This window comes from Trachymyrmex septentrionalis, unplaced genomic scaffold, assembly GCF_001594115.1.
Source record: "Trachymyrmex septentrionalis isolate Tsep2-gDNA-1 unplaced genomic scaffold, Tsep1.0 scaffold175, whole genome shotgun sequence".
In the NCBI taxonomy this organism is placed as follows: domain Eukaryota; kingdom Metazoa; phylum Arthropoda; class Insecta; order Hymenoptera; family Formicidae; genus Trachymyrmex; species Trachymyrmex septentrionalis.
Genome location: NW_017304917.1, coordinates 55,319 through 74,022, shown reverse-complemented (window position 1 = coordinate 74,022; position 18,704 = coordinate 55,319). Strand labels below are relative to the sequence as shown.

Genomic DNA, 18,704 nt, shown 5'->3' with positions numbered 1-18,704 from the left:
TATATATATATACGAGTATATATATATATATATATATAATAGAAAAACAAGGAAAACAGATAAACAAACTGTAGGGAAAAGGTTGCAACCATACTTACGAGAGTGGCGCAACTTCGCGCGTTCGCAGCTAATATTCTCACTTATGTAGTCAAGTTGCGTGTGACTTCAAAAGAAACGCGACAGAACGCAGCCACTTTTGAGGGCAACGCAAAATCTCGAAACGATAGTTAGGCGCCAGGCACGAGTGAGCGTGCCACTCTTTCTCGTGCGTATCAATTACGCTAACTCTCGGTGGCACGAGCTCACGCCGCGTAAAAATATTTCTCGCAAATCACGCGAACAATAACTCGACGCCTTAATAGTCGAGATAGGATTACAGTATTATCACAAACACGGCGGACCGTGCTCGTCCGCGGGGTTTCAAACCGTTCTACAGAAAGTCAGCAAAGATAGAGTACACGCAGACACCATGATACAAAATTCTGATATGACAATGCAACTCGATACGCGACAAGACTTAACGACAATGACTAGGCTGTGGCTTAGGCGGACGCGGAAAATAACTTTCCAGAAAATCTTATAATGTGTTGTGTGTGTGTGAATCATCACGGGAAGCGACACGCTTAAATGCAAATATCGCGAAAATTTAACGCACGACACTTCTGCGTGCACTTTATACGCTAAATCCGACAACAACAATAACACGCGCTTCCCGAACTAAGAAATTAGGCGACCTTACAATGTTGTGGCGTTCGTCTCACTCTGACCCCTCGCAAGGCACTCGGTTCTCTGCTTTTTGGCTCTGGAAGTCCTGTCTCCTTCCTCAATGCTTCGCCTTCGCTCGTCACAGAACAAGTACCGGGCGCTGATCCTCCCGGGGACACGTAGGGATCGCTATTTCCGCAAGGGGACCTATTTGGCGCCTAATTGGCGCGTGGCCCTGCGAAATCGTCCATGAATCGCGTGAGCCGTGTCACTCATGCGTCTCGTGCCCTAGCGCGCGGAATTCAATGGACTTTTTTCGGCCGCTTAGCAGACTCCCTAGGACTTCTATTTTGCGGGAGACTCGCATCTCCATGCCGGTCGTTGATGTCTCCGCTTACGACTCCTTAGGGGTCTGCGTAACTCCGTCATGGGGCTCTTGCCGATACTGGGATGTAGAGTGGCCATTCTCGGCTGCGGTCCTCGCAATCGCTTCGCCAGACGCCTGGAATGTGGTGCGATAAGACATGTCTCGTACCAAAACGAAAAATAAAATGTGGAGCGATATTACCTACTACCCGGGTGGTATGATGCTGGACGCCCCGGCCAATCCGTCCTCAATTGTTCCTCCTGGATTCTCAGTCCTGGCCGTCTTTTCTCTTCCTCTATAGTTCGGTGAGCCGACGCAAACTTTACAAAGTCGCAAGGGAGTCGCCAATTATCCTGTAACGCGCGATACAATAACTCACGAAAAAAACGATAACCGGCAGCAGAAAATCTGCGAGACGCTAAACAAAACGAGACAAACGTGAAATACACAAAATGACGCTACGAAAATGCGCAGATACGTTCGCCTTCTAAAAAAAGTGGAAGGATTCAGGACGCCAGAGTTGTGCTACTCGGTAGGGTCTTACGACCCATGTGACGGACGGAAAACGTCACGTCACAAGCTATAAAAAAAATTAATAAAATAAAACTTACTGTTTATTAAACTTTTCATCTTGAATAGGAACGTAAAACCTTATGGAATCATACATGTTTGGAAAGCGTTGTAATAGCGGTCCATCTGAACGACTGATGCAGGAACATTGCCCGAGCTCTTTCTAAGTTTCGTCCCCTCCATCACATTTTTCCGGAAATGCATATGAGATTATTCAACCAACACAAGCGAGAGATATAATCAATAATGCAAACGCCGATATACGACAGCTTTGTTAGTATAAAACAGATTTTTTTAAGGACATTCGACATGTTAATACCTCGTGTTTCATGACATCATGAATGTAATTTTGATACATTGTGACGTTGCCAAACAGTATGCATAATAATATAAAATTTAAAGATCGAGACGCATTGCGACGTTACTAAATAGTGCGCATAATGATATATGTCCCATCCGTTGTAGTATAATCCTATACTCGCCATAGTATTCGTACTCTTTATCCTACCTATTGTGATCCTATATTTATCATATTATTTGTGCTCTCTCTTCTTCCCGTTATATTCTCTCTCACGTTTTCTTTTCTTCTTGTTCACAATTTTATTAAATAAATATAATATTTGTTCTACGATCTTTTAATGATATGAGTTATCAATGATTTTAATTTAGCAACTAATTATAATAATATTTTTAGTAATGTAATGTTATACAAATAGATGAGCGTTCCTAATTATTGAACTATTATAAACTATTATTGAGTAGTTGTCGAACACTTATTGAACTACATTGTACTATTGAACAGCTATCATATTATTATATCATATAATTAATTTTAACTATAGAGAAAGAAGATTCGTTTCCACTCGCAATAAGCAGAAACAGGAATGTGCAAGTTTCAAAGTTACGTGACAAGCAGATGATGTTATACAAGGGAGCGAAAAAAATATTTTAGGATTGTGGAGGAAACGCAGAAAGAAATAGAGATTAGAATTACAATTTCATATTATTTACAAAGGTTAAATAATAAAGAGCATGCAGCCACAACTAAGGATGTAAATAAGTTATATATTATTTAAAAACAATTCATAACAATCAGTAGACGTTTCAGTCAAGATTTGACCCTCTTCAGTACAATAAAATAGAATACGTTAAAAATTAAAACTAAATACACAATTCGACTGATAAATGTAGCGATAGCTAGTATAAAATTTATTATTTCCTTATTATACGGAATTAATCGCAATCGATCCAAGTAGATTAAGATAACAGTTAATTGTTGTCGCGCTATATGGATAGAAAGAATTTAATTACAAAAGTTTTTTCTTTTTCTTCAATAATATAATTAATTCTTCATTTAAAAAACGACGAGCCCCACAACGAAGAGACACGCAAGTACCGAGTTCTATTGTAAAAACAAAAAATGTTTTATTCAATAAGTGAGTTAGTTATTGTCGTATTTTTATAAAAAACACGCAAATTAAGTAATATGCTACTGTTTAGATTTAACGCCGAGAGATATTTTAAAAAATTCATTATCCTTTTGAAAAACAAATTAAATGAACTTACGTGTATCCTGTGGTGCGGGGACTCCTCTGTATAACTGAACACTGTGATGATTTAAGATAAAGAGTGAATTTTAACTACCGTAATGCCAAAAGCCAAAAATGCTGGTCTATTTATATTAGGAAAAAGGAAAAAAGGAAGGATAAGAAGAGGGAAAGGAAGTGGAAGATTTTAGAGTGGGGCTGGAACTATTATTCAAGGAGAGGGAGATAAAGATCTGAAAACCGCTCCGTATCACTTTGTTTATTTAAACCATTTTTTTGCGTCTTAATATAAATCATTTCAGATACCAATCTTTTATAATGCGAGCGTTCAGAATCTAATATTTCAGTATTCACCCAGTATTCATATTTTATTTAATTTTTATTTTAATAATTTGATTAATTTATTTGAGGAAAAATTTCGCGCCTTCTCATCATATATAATTCTAAACCGCTGAATAGAGGTAGGGAAAAAGGAGACTGAAAATTTTAAAAATTCAGTAATATATTTAAGTACCATATTATACATTTTTTAAAATAAAACATTAACTTATTTCTTACTTTAAACAGAATGCAATGTATAATTTCATCACAAGCGCACATTACTAATTCACACTCCATGATTGAAGTTTTATCATAAACTTGATGCAATTTTTTAATGCATTATATTTATTATTAATACAATTTTGGTATATTAGTCACAAATTGATGAAATATATTCTCTCGTACGCGATTTTATTAAAAAGATATGGTATTTATTTTGCGACTTTTATACGATTTTACAATAGAAGGATACGAGCACAATTTTAATAATATTTTAATGGTATAAATCGATCTCTCTTAGCCGGACGCTTTCTTATTAAGTAATTTAATATCACGAATGATATGAAGGAGGAATGATGAAGAGATTAGGAAAAAGATAAATTTTTAAAGAAATATATTTTTTAATGTAGATTTATTTATCTAATATTTAATGCAAATGTACAATATAATTTAAATCATAGAATATAATGTTTGCAGCATCGCGTTTATTATTGAGTAATATAATTTTGTCTTAATAATAATATAAAATATTTGAATTTTTCACTAACACCGTGCGTACATTGACTTAGTTTAGAATACGCATGCTCGACACATTGCTCGAGCTGAAACAAGAAGAGTACAGTTGTTGGTTTCATATACGAGCATGTATCATACAATGACAATTTTATATTTTTCGTATCACATCGTATCACTTTAACAAGTTCTACATTCAGATTTTAAATCGGTAATATTGATGATGATGGGACAGTTGACTGCATTAATCGCTCAAAATCTCGACGAACGCCTTCAACGTAGTATGAGGCAGGATGCAATTGCCTCAATTATTTCTAATCGCAATTTCTACATGAGACGTAAATTCCACGACGATCTGGATATTCAGGAATTATACGCTGTTAATATCAATGCATATCTCCTCATCAAGATATAAGGTATGTAACGAGAATTTTCCATTTCAAAAATGTGTGAGAAGATCCACTGTAGAAAATAGAAAACTGTAAATAATTAGATAGTAAATGGTCTAGTGACCTTAAAAGAATACAATACATAACGTATAAAATATATAAGCAAAATTTTATAAAAATTGAATGAACTTATTGTCTTTCGCACGCCTCATCCTGTTGATTTGGAACATAATAATTCATAGTGTGAGACGTTTTCAAGGATAGTGTACTCTGATACAGTAGATGCAATCTGCTCTATGTAGTAGGAGCGATCCACAGAGCGACTGATATAATAAGATTTATGTATCATAAGCCTCTTTTTTAAATAATGATCCCCACCACAAATTTTCGCACTCCAATCCTCAGCGTATGTAGAAGCAACTGTCAGAATCAGTAATTTCGCCATAAATCTCACTAATTAGTGCTCACTAATTAATGCTTATTATTTCACATTTTCCAGCAACATATTCAAGTTATCATTAAAAATTATTATTTTCGCATCAAGAGTTATTTTAATTTCGCCTCTATGTGTGTGCGGTTTTATTTTAGATATCGATTTTACTATAGATATCATAATTACGTTTTATGAAGTAATATATGTTTCACAACGTCTATGTTTAGATGAGCTTCGCTGTATGTTTCATCGGTAACACTATGACATGTACAATGACATGTAGGAAGATTTATTTAATCATCAAACTTCGAATTATACATATTGATATAATTATATATCTGCTATATCTTATGCTTGGAACATGATGTATTACTGCGAGTAAGTACATTTAGAAATCCAAGATCTCTATACTGCGATACAAATGCATCATCAACGAGCAATATTGTTTATCGATTTCACAGAGTAACGTAAATGTACAATTCTTGTTTAACGTTCAAAGTATAATATCCTCACAGACGTTTTTTTATGCGATGACTGCGGCGGCAACTAGTCCCTGAGCGACTGTTATATTGGAGCTCTCTATCATTCATGCGTTTTCTATTTCATTATTTTTATATATTATCATTTATTTTTATTTTTTCATTTTTTATTCGTTTTTTTTCTTTCGAGCGGTGTATTCAATGTGGAATTTTACTTATATTTACAAATACTTATATTTACAAATTGTTAGATTTTTAGAGTTATGTTGTAACGAATAATACAATATGTTTCCATACAGACGTACACCATTATCTATCTAATTTATCTTAACTGTAAAGAATTCGATACTCGCATACCTTTAATGTTAAAACGTTTAAAAACGTTATGATATCTTTTTAAAGGTATATAAGACCAGCATTGTTGGTCAATTGATCCCTTAGATAAAAATAAATACTTTATTTCTTTGAACGTTTGAAGGGTCTATGTTTACTGCTACAATATCAAATTATTGCTTAATAACGACAATTATTTATTGTTATAATAAGATTAATTAAATTGTTGCAATATGGCTCTGTTTCATTATTGTGATCAATTATAAACTTTCTACTGATGCAACGGTAAATTCGTGACATTATCTATATTGTTTCTAAATATATTTCATATAATTGTACATTATTAATTTAGTCTCTTTTTTTATTTTTTTAATTCTTTGGTTTACATATAACTTATAAAATTTAATTATTTTAACTACAGGAAACATTAATTTTATTTATAAAATTTATAAAAAAGGTTTTTGTACCTGATTTTTCCTCCTTGAAACAATATTCACTCACCAATTGTTGGTTTTCAATATTATTTAAACCGCGAACTATTCACATTCTATAATAGAAGTTTTATCATAAATTTTGTGAAAAGTACTTATGGTACAACACTGAATTTACTGATAATACAACTTTTGGTGTAAAAAATTATTTAATTTCTTCACACATTTTGACACAGTTCAAAGTATACGTGTTTCACGCAATGTTTCAGTTCTATAAGAAAATTATCTGAGGCCCAGTTTCTTCGAATTTCCCGCGGTACGAGGAATTGCCACGATCATGCGACAACCAATGCAAGGAAGCACGTACACGCAGCCAATCCCGCAGGATTGCTGGCGGCGCTGAGGGAGCGAATGCGGATGTGTGGAGGAGATAAAGATCAAATTAGCGAGAGCTAAGCTGTTGATGGATGCTATTTTGAGAGAGCATACAGTCTTTATACGCATTAATCAAGGAGTCGAAGTAAATCCATATTTTTATGAACAATGTCTAATGGATTTTTTACATAGAAGCGGGATAAACACGTGCCTTATAATATTCGGAAATCTCGAGGTAACAAGATACGAAGTCGGCATAGGCCGCCATAAGTCACGTTGTGATTTGAGCATCGAATCGAGAGGTAAGAGGTATCATTCGCCTTCTTCGTCGCGATCGGGCGATGGAAAGAAAAACGACTGAGTTGAAAAACTCGAGCATGTTGTAAAGAACTTAGATCAGCGGGCGCGTAGTCTGTGCATTCATCACGGGGATGAATTAATGATTCCCCCCTTCAATCTGGCGAGAGATGATTTAACGATCGAAAAGTGAATACAGCACATGGAAGGACTGCAGTATGGATGGAATGATCGCGCCATTATGAGACTTATACCGACTCGTCTAAAAGGCCATACTAAATTATGATGCGATACGAGACCGGAAGTAATTATCACATTAGTAGCGGCAAAAGAGGAGATAATACAACAATTCCATAAGTCCGTATCATTCAATAAATTGTTGAAGAATGCCGCGTTGTAAGATTTCTCGCGGTCAAGCTTTAGGTTATTATTGTTTCAATAAATTAAGTAAATTACGCAAGTTTGATTTAGTTATAGTACAAGTATTTGATCAATGCAGTTATTGGCGGTATAATGGGCGTGAGTATAGCAAGGGCAGTACGTTCTGCACAGTTGGACGATGCGAGCGGATTGTATGCGTGATATGACGTCGCTGGACACATCGTCGTCTGAAAGCGAGCAAAAGAAAGAAGCGCGTTATAGCCGTGATCGGAGAGAAAGATCGTCGAAAATCTGGAAGGACGCGGACGAAAATGTGATATCGACTGCCCAGCTCGTTGGCGGCGGTAACGGTAAGCTGTTATTACTTTAATTGCGGAAAAATAGGCCATTTTGCGAGAAAATGTGAGCCGCGTGGGGAGTGTGAGCATTGCAAACGGAAAGATCATACAACTGTCATGTGTTTGCGTAAGAAAAATATAAACACTATTAAAGCTATGGATACCATGTGGAACTCGTATGAGCGAATGATGTCGGTTAATGGTCTTAAAGGATTGATCGACACGGGAAGCAGCCGCACACTAATGCGAAATTCAGTTGTCGAAAAGTATAAGTGGGTCGTTCAATTAATGCCAAATGTAATGTTAAGAGGATTCGCGTGACATGCGATGACCAGTGATAAATTGACGTGGTGTAATGTCCAAATAATGGAGGCAACAGCGTGTGTGGACGCTATTGTGGTCCCAGACGATCATCTCATTTACAACCTGATTGTCGCGATTTTCTAGAGCAGGAACACGTGATGCTAATTAAGCGCGGGAAAGAATTAATGCTTCGACAGTTGCCTTTAGCGGAAAAACAGCTCGAGCGTATGAGTGACGTGAATTTTCTAGACGCATCAACTGAGTGTCCAATGCGCATCGGCGTCGTTAACAAGAAAGCATAATGGAAATGTACAGATCTAATTCGCGAATACAGCGATTGCGTTTCGACTAGTGTTGCAAATCTGGAAAAAACGAAAGCTCATGCGATGAGCATATGTTGTACAACGAACGAACCGATAGTTTACAGGCCGTATAGAATAATGGCCGTATAATGGTCGAGTTGGAGAAACGAGCATTGCGAAGTATTATTAACGAGTTATTAGAAAATAACATTATCCGGCATATCGCCATATGTGAATTTTGTTATACTTGTTGTTAAAAAGAGTAATGGCGAGCATCGACTTTTGTAAGTTGAATGTGATACTATTGTATTAAGGACAAATACCCGCTCCCGTTGATAGAGGATCTACTCGATAAACTCGGTGGGCACCGTTACTTTATGGGATTAGATTTGGCATTGGATTATTACCAGGTGTCGAGCCCAATTCCATTGAAAAGACAGCTTTCATGACCCCCGAGGGTCATTACGAATTCTTATGTATACCGTTTGACCTGACAAACTGCATTCCAACGTTTGATGGACCAGGTACTAGGTACGTTAAAAGATACCATCGCTTTTTTCTAGATGATGTTATAATACCTTTCTCAACCATCGAAGAGGGCTGAGAGTATGAGCTGTTTGCGCTAAGTATTTAGAAGCGTTTGATAAACATTACTTAACCCTTAAACTAGAGAAATATTCGTTCTTCGCCGAGTTTATTAATTATTTGGGTCGGGAGATTAGTGAACGGGGGGTGTGACTCAGAAAATTGAAGCCATACAGAGCATAGAGGCGCCAAGGTCGGTCAAGCAAGTCAGACAATTTGAAGGGTTGGCCAATTATTTTAGGAAATTTGTTCCAAATTTCGCGGCTATAATCGAACCGCTGACAAGGTTTACAAAAAAGAATGAATGTGGTGTGGAACGAGACGCAGGACAGGGCGTTCATTAAATAGAAGCTAGTAGATTGGCCTGTATGATCTTTGATCCAAATCGTCCGACAGAACTACATACGGAGCAAGCGCAATTGGCATAGGTGCTGTTCTCCTACAGCTAGTGGATGATAAAATGAGTGTAATAGCGTATTTTAGTAAACAGACGACGACGGACCAACGCTGTTATTACTCTTATGAATTGGAGACGATGGCCAAAGGTTACCGGATGGTAATGGCGTTGCATCACTTTAAGGTGTATTTATTAGGATCTATTTTAAAGTCGTAACCGACTGCAATGCATTACAGGCCACTTTCACAAAACTACTTGTTACCCCGGATTGGTCGGTGATGGTTAAAAACTGAGGAGTCTATGTTCAATATTGAATACCGGGCGAGACACAGGATGGCACATGTGGATCAGCCCTCAACCGCAATCCTGTACCGGTAGAGTTGGAAACAGCCCGTGTTGACATTACCGAAGGTGGCTGGGTAACAGCTGCCCAGTTACAAGACGAACAATTGATTAGGATTCGAACAATTTTGCAAGAAGAATCACCTACAGGTGAGACTAAACATTATTTCGATGAGTTGCAACAAGATATATTGACATCTAAACCATGGCAAAAAGGCATAAGTGGTGCCGCGCGTTATGCGAATGCAAATCGATATTGCCACGATGATGCCAGTTGTTTGGGAAAATATGTTGAAGCGTATTCAGCAGTCCTACTCCAAAGTAGGATTAAGGCTTCGTGAGGTGCTGTTGGAATAAACATCGCGATTGTTGCTGAGGACATAAGTTTCTAGTAGCACCGTTCATTGCGGTTGTTGCCTATACTATACGATTTATTTCAATAGCCATCGAAACAATCACTATCAAACCTGGTTCCTGACTATTAGAAACGCTTTGGATCTTATTGAAGAGGAGTCATAATCGAACAACACCGACGTGCCTCAGGATAGATACCATGCAGGACGGCCGAATATAAAAAAATAACCTGAGGCCAGCCTCTTCGAATTTCCCGTGGCACGAGGAATTGGCTGGTGCGCCTCGATCATGCGACAACCAATGCAAGGAAGCACGTACAGGCAGCCAATCCCGGAGGATCGCTGGCGGCGCTGAGGGAGCGGATGTGAGGAGAAGAAGATCAGATTAGTGTGAGCTAAGCTGTTGATAGCAGCTATTTTGAGAGAGAGTATACAGTTTTTATACACATTAACTAAGGAGTCGAAATATATTCATATTTTTACAAAGTCTAATAGGTTTCTTACAGCTAGAATATGAAAAACAGTTGACTGCTTCATGTACAAACATGTACCAAGTTATGACAACTTTGCATTATGCAACACGTATTGCAACAAGTTCTGCAATCAGAAAGATTTCAAAGGTCCACGTGAAAAAAACAATTCCAGGGATCAAATAAACAAAATAACACGCAATCATTGCTGGATTCGTATCTTATAGTTTGTAACATCAAAATTTGTCTGAATTTGTATTGAAAGTAATCCGATTAAGAAAAGTAATCCAGATGTTTGTAATGGATTGCTCAACTGTTATTAGTATGTCAATTATTTAATTTTTAAACGGTAATGTCAAAAAAATTTATACATACGTTCATTCGTACATACAATATGTACATGTGTGTGTACGTTATGTGCATATTTAATTTAATTTAATTTTTAATTTAATTTATTTGTGCATTATTTGCAAAATTACAAAAAAACATGACTACAGAGTTAAATGAGAAAAATTAAGTGTACAGATCCACAAAACGATAAAGCATCAACAAAATTTGATGTTCTAACACATATCAGAAAATGAGAAAGAATTACAGTGTAAAAAGCGCAAAAACAAACATAAAACATACATTTACAATATAGTACAAAAGTTGGATTACAGAATATAAAAATGTAACGCAACATAATGTAGTATAAATTTAAGATACGTTAATATTGAAAATTGAATACAAGACTGAATACAATAATAGTGGACAAATAGTAAATCGGTAGCATACAATAGCAGTGCGGGAAGGCTGAAAGATGTCACAGATGCGAGACAGAACGTCTTCGACCATAAGAAATTCACTCCGCAAAAATATATGTAATATTGAATATATGGATATATGTACATAATGTGCATACGTACATATTGAATACATGTACATACGTACGTTCATACGTACGTTCGTACATACGTTTATACATACACTTTTACGTATAAACCAGGGCTCGGCAAAATTTGTACTTCTCGGCCAATTTATGAGAGGCTCGGCCTCCCGTTCCTCACTGCTTACCCGTTATTGACTGCGCGCGCAGTCCAAATGCCGCCCGATGTTTAGAAGCGTCTAACGTTCAAAGACATGAGGTGCACGGAGCGTTCGCTTTGTATGCTCACGCTGTAAATTTTATTCTATCTTTTTTTCGTTCATTATATAATTAAGACAGAATGAAGCAAGCGCTCAAAACGAATACATCCAATGAATTTTCAATAGTTTTCCACGATACCCTTAAGGTACTATTTTTGACGCGTTTTTTTTTAAATTATCCTCAATAAGCCTAGTTCACTGATAAAAATGAAGAATTGTACGATCAAGTAATTAAACACAAACGAAGTGAAAAGAAAAATATTTATTCTGATTTTCGGAATCTTTTATTGGCGAGATCAGAAACGTCAATTTGCATATTACACGTAGCGAGCCGCATAAGACGAGACAAAGAATCATTGCTCAAGGTAGAACGTCTCTCATTTTTTATAAGCTTTATTTTTGAAAAGGATGTCTCACATATATACTATATGTATTGTAGATCTGAACATGAAATGAATTCGAAATCTGGAAGATTGGGTATGATGACTCTTTCAATATTTTATAAAAATCGGCACTAGTTTCTTTAATCGTTTTAAGTGCACCGTTTTGCAAATCACATAATTCATCTTGCAAGTCAAGATGCTGTCCTTCAATTGGCGCTGTAAGGAGATTCTCGAAAAGAATTAATTCAGTTCTGAGTTTTTCAAAGCAATTATTGTCATGTTCTTCGAGAAGAATTTGACGAAAAAAAAAATGAAAAATATTATTATTTAAATGAGATTTTAATACCTGCAATTTTTCTTCGGAAAGAATCAACGTGACTCACTAATTGGGAAATATTTTGATTCGTCTTTTGTAGTTTTAAATTAAGAAGCCTAAGTTGATTACTCACATCAGTAATAAAAGTGAGTTCAGGAAAAAAATGTAACAGCTTCCAAAAGAGATATATATTCGCGAAATTTTAAGTTGTTCATTTCTTTCAGGAAAAGGAGAATGTCTTTTCTTATCGCAAAAAATATTTCTAAACATTTTGCAGTACTAAGCCAACGAACTGGACAATGAAGTGGGACATCTGTGTAAACAGCTTTATGTTCACCAAGAAATAATTTAAATTTTCGGTGAGTATGGAACTTATGTCCACCTTTAATTTCATTAATTATTTTAGTGATAGTCAGCATAGCTGTTGAAAGTTTTACAACTTTACCGGCTAATGCTTCCTGATGTATTATGCAATGAATAATGGGGATATTTAAATTTCGCTGCTTTAATTAATCCTTTTTATTAAATCCTTTCTTTAAACCTGTCATTGCTTTCGCGTCATCAGTCGTAATTGAAGAACATTTACTAAAATCTATGTCAAATTTTTTAAGAGTTTCTTCAAAAAAATATCGAGTCCTATCGTTGTTTTATGTAACACGACGAAATCTAAAAATTCCTCGATACATAAATAATTGTCTTATACAAATCGAGTAAAAATACTAAGTTGACTCATATGTCGAATATCAGTGCTTCCGTCAAGACACAAAGAAAAATATTTATATAATTTCAAAAGGTTTTGTAATTTATTCCTTATGGATCATTGATATCAGCAATTCTTGGTGTTATATAATAGTTTTTGCACTAAGACGAATGTTCATTGCTTCCGCCAGAGTTAAGGAATTGCCAAAAGCTTTTACTGCTTTAATAATACAGTTTCAATTTTTCACAAAACTGCGCCTTCGATGAATGGCTTTGAATTTTGTGCTATAAGCAAAGAAACTGCATAAGAGGCTTGTAGGGATTTTTGTGTTTAATTACTTGATCGTACAATTCTTCATTTTTATCAGTGGACTAGGCCTATTGAGGATTTAACTTAAAAAAAAACGCATCGAAAATAGTACCTCAAGAGTGACGTGGAAAACTATTGAAAATTCATTGGATGTATTCATTTTGGGCGCTTACTTGTTGCTTCATTCTTAATTATATAATGAGCGAAAAAAAGATAAGATAGAATAAAACTTACAGCGTGAGCCTCCAAAGCGAGCGCCCCGTGTACCTTATGTCTTTGAACATTAGACGCTTTTAAACATCGAGCGGCATTTGGACTGCGCGCGAGGGAGTGGTGAGAGGAGTAGCGGGAGCAGGCGGGGCCTCTCGAAAATCGGCCGAGAAAATTTTGCCGAGAGTATAAACGTATGTACGTACGTACATATGTTTGAACGTAAATATGTACGTATATACGTACAGACGTACATACATTTATACGTATGTACGTTTATACGTACGTTCATACATACCATATGTACATATGTACGTTCATATATATGTTCATACGTACATACGAGTATATATGAACATACTTATGAACGTACGTATGTACGTATATTTAATATGTACGTATGCATGTTAAGTACGTACGTATGTATGTATATTCAATATTGCGTATTTCTGCGGACCGCTGAATTTCTTATGGTCGTAAACGTTCCCTCTCGCATCTGCGTCGTCTCTCAGCCTTCCTGTACTGCTATTGTATGCTATCGATTTATTAATTGTCTACTACTATTGTATTCAGTCTTGTATTCAATATTAATGTATCTTAAATTTATGCAACGTTATGTTAGGTTACGTTTCTATATTCTGTAATCCAACTTTCGTATTATATTGTAAATTTATGTTTTATGTTCACTTTTGCGCTTTTTACAATGTAATTCTTTACTCTCATTTTATGGTAGGCGTTAGAACAACAAACTTTGCTGATGCCTCACTATATTGTGCACCTATACACTAAATTTTTCTCGTTTAACTCTGTACTCGTCATGTTTTGCACAAATAACATGTATACAAAAAACGTATATACATACATACGTACTTTATGTACATACGTACATATATAATTTAATTTATGGTAATCTTTAATTTAATTTATTTGTGCATTATTTGCAAAATAACAAAAAAACATGACGACTACAGAATTAAACAAGTAAAATTAAGTGTACAGGTGCACAAAATGATGAGACACCAGCAAAGTCTGCTGCTCTAATGCCTACCATAAAATGAGAGTAAAGAATTACAGTTAAATAAGAAAAATTATAAAGTATATACGTTGTGTATGTACATACATACGTATATATTGTATATACGAATGCACTTATGTATGAATGTTTTTAACATTATCGTTTAAAAGTTAAATAATTAATACTAATAACAGTTGAGCAATTTATTACAAACATCTGGATCTTAATCAGATCACTTTCAATACAAATTATGATTACAAACTATAAGATATGAATCCGACAATGATTGTGTATCATTATGTTTATTTGATCCCTGCAATTACTTTTTTTTTACGTGGATCTTTGAAATTTTCTTGATTGCAGAATTTGTTACAATACGCGTTGCATATAATGCAAAATTGTCATAAGTTGATACATGTCTGTACATGAAGCCGTGTTCAACATAAGACGCATCGCAATTGTTATACGATATTTTATATGTTTTTATGTTCGAACTGAAACGTTGCGTGGGGCACATAAACTTTGAACTGTGTCAGTATAAGTGAAGAAATTAATAACAAAAATATAAGGACTCTTCGTATATAAAATAAATAACAACAAATGAAGGGCGAAGTAAGAGTCAGCGCATTCCTTTAAAAAGACATATAATTAAAGACATAAATTAAAAGTACAGAAAAGATAAAAAAAGAAGAAAAGATGTATATTAAGAAATAATGACGGTGAAAGGTAAACATATAACATTACAGTTAACATTAAGTTTCGGCTATCGGATTGAGCCCTCTTCAGATATTAACATAATGGAAACAGAATTAAAAAATAATTGTCGCAAAAGTTCACAGATTAAGAATACACGCAGTTCGGTTGAGTATCGATGTAGAACTCGACATTATTCGAACGATTGAATAGTCAAAAAAGTGTCATGTCTCATAGCAAAGTTCTAGTTGATAAAAAAGAAAAAAGAAAAAGATCTATTGTGAAAAAAGTAAACTTAAATAAATTGACAACCGTAATTACGATAAGAAGTAAAAACTCATCAGCAAACATATGTAAAAGATCAAAACTAATGTATCCATATAAGTATAACAAATACTAGTATAAAAACATAAAGAAGAATAGATGCAGATGTAAAAACGGACATTGTGTATCGACTAATGTGAACGCTCGCTGAAACGAATCACCACGCACTGAGAGAGGAGATGGGCCGTCAGTATAAAAAAAGTCAAACTTTATTTACAATGGGTAAATATGCCTTGTGAAGACTTTCAGTGTCCGTTTGTAAATTAAGACTGTTTTTCTGCTTCTTAATATAAAGCATTTCGGAAATTAAACGTTTCCTATAACAAGGCTTTTCATTTAATGTTGATTTTGACGTTATCCCATTGGAAATCGTGATTACACTGTAGCCTATGTTCAGTGATGACAGAACGGACAGAAGTTTTATGCCTGATATGATTACGATGTTCAGTAATTCTGGTTTTCAATTGTCTGCCCGTCTGTTCAACATAAGACGCATCGCAATTGTTACACGATATTTTATATACTACATTGGTTTTCGATGTATGAGGACAAACGTCCTTCTGTACTTTTATGTATTTACCAATTTTGTTGGGGCTGTGAAAAGATACTCTGATGTCGTTTTTATTAAATCTTGTAAATTTCTCCGTGTGACGAGGAATGTATGGAACCGTAAACTAAGAGGCAGTTTTATTCACACAGACTTTGTCAGTCAGATCATTATGTACTTTGTATCTATTGGGTGGTCCGGAAAGTCCGTGCGGATTTTACAATGAAAAATTGTATATACGATACCTTCGTCAAAAATGAACGAAATTTAAATTTAAAAAAAGGGTTTTAAAGCTTGAAATCTCTACTTTTAAAAGCTTATCACATTTTTTAAGTTTATATGAGTTTGATAATTTTTACATACCAAAAACTACGAGCTGAAAAAGATAAAAAATTTTCTTTTCACTTTGGGGGTCTCTCACGTGCCCAAAAAAAATTTACGAAAATTTTCGACTACCCATCGTGAAAACTTAAAGCTTTCCCTACAAAATCATTTTTTAAAAATGTTCCTATAATTTTTTGTTTCTGAGTTATTCGCGAGTTAAGTAAAGAAGCATTCTGATTTCGATTGCTCATAACTCCGATAAAAATCATCATATCGCAATTTAAAAAACAGATTCTTAAAGCTGAAACTTTGCTCTAGCGAATGATATAATCGTAACGAAAATTTCGCAACAAATAAAAAAACTTTTGAAAAATCAATGAAAAAATCCGCACGGACTTTCCGGACCACCCAATATTTTTAATTAAATTTTTAATACGTTGATTAACAGTGTCAAAAATGAAATTCAATGGATAGTCATTATCTAATAAAATATTAATAATAAAAATCAGATTTTTTGTATGAAACATAACGTCAGATAATAAAAAAGCTCTGTCAACTAACGAAAAAATAGTGCCTTTTTTCTGTGTCAAAGGATGATTAGAATAAAAATTTAGAAATCTTCCTGAAAACGTCGACTTACGGTACCAATAAAAAATGAAACGATTGTTGTTGATGGATACAGTGATGTCAAGGAAATTTATTATATCTTCCCCTCTTTCAACAGTAAACTGAAGGCGCGGATGGAAAGAATTGAATTGTTCTAATAAAACGTCGATTTTAGAGGGAGACATCGCGGTATATATATTATCAACGTATCTGTAATAAAACAAAATGTCCAAATTCAACGACATCAAGGACACCGTCTTCAATCTCCTCATCACTAAGTCCGCTATTACCGGTGATAAGGGAGAGTCCATGGGGGTGCCAAAGCTTTGCTTATAAATTACATTGTCAAAAGAAAAAAAGGTTGAATCTAAGACAAACCGTATCACTCCCAAAAACTCATTCTTGGGCAGAGAGCAATCCTTGGAAATGAAATTCCATTGCTCGTTCACACAGTCGGCCGCTATATCCATTGGAACATTGAAAAGAGAAAGTGAGAAAAAGTGAAAAGAGAAGTCACATCTAAAGAATTTAGTTTATGTGCACCTGTAAAAGAAGAAATTAAATAATTTTTTACGCCAAAAGTATTATCAGTAAATTCAATATTGTAAGTACTTTTCACAAAATTTGTGATAAATCTTCTATTATAGAATGTGAATAATTCGCGATTTAAATAATATTTAAAACCAATAACTGGTGAGTGAACATTGTTTTTCAAGAGGACATGTATGAACACCTAATTATAATATAATATTTTATAATACTATTGATACTATTATAGTTCTAGTCATGACTGCGTTTCAAGATTGGAGAGGACTTTATTGCACAGTTTATAGAATTGTCTAATATATAATACTTGTATACATTCATACTGAAATATTTAGGTAATAAGATCAGCTTTGGACGATTATAGGATTTTATTTACCTAATCGATGGACTTAAAATTTGTTTATCTAATTATAAAAATTTCTTTATACTATTTATAGCATAAGTATATACAGATGCATACATATATTATTTCTTGGTAAAGATTATTTATAAACATGTTAAAACAAGAACAAAAATCCTTTTTATAAATAAAATTAATGTTTTCTGTAATTAAGATAATCAAATTTTATAAGAAAACAAAGAATAAAAAGAATAAAAAAAGGACTAAATTAATAATGTATAATTATTTGAAATATATTTAGAAACGGTATAGTTAATGTCACGAATTTACAGTTGTATCAGTAAAAAGTTTATGATTAATCAGAATAATGAGACAGAGCCATATTGCAACAATTTAATTAATCCTATTATAATAATAAATAATTGTCGTTATTAAACAATAATTTGATATTGTAGCAGTGAACTTAGACCGTGCAAATATTAGGAGTATAAATAAGTTTCCGCCGTTTGACAAACAATGGCGCTACCAGTATGTTATAGTTAAAATTGTCAGCTGTAAAACGTCATATCGTAAGGTTGGACATCTGGCAAGAACATAACCTTGAAATATTAGCGATTTTGCATTAGCATCTTATATCTTTTTTCGTGCGAAAATGTCGAGTTTTGAGCCGAATAAGCATCATTTGCGGGAGCTTTTGATTTACTTCTTTAATTTGAAGAAATCTGTAGCTGAGGCGCATCGATTGCTTGTAGAAGCATATGGTGAGGCTGCCTTAAGTGAGAGAAGTTGCCGTGAGTGGTTTCAAAAGTTTAA

General features: G+C 34.5%; 1 protein-coding gene and 1 pseudogene across 1 annotated transcript in view; both read left to right on the top strand.

The window, feature by feature from the left end:
• LOC108746500 overlaps positions 1 to 18,704 on the top strand; it is an 86,679-nt gene that overhangs the window by 33,456 nt on the left and 34,519 nt on the right. The window lies entirely within an intron of this gene.
• On the top strand, positions 7,155 to 9,158 carry LOC108746519 (annotated as a pseudogene).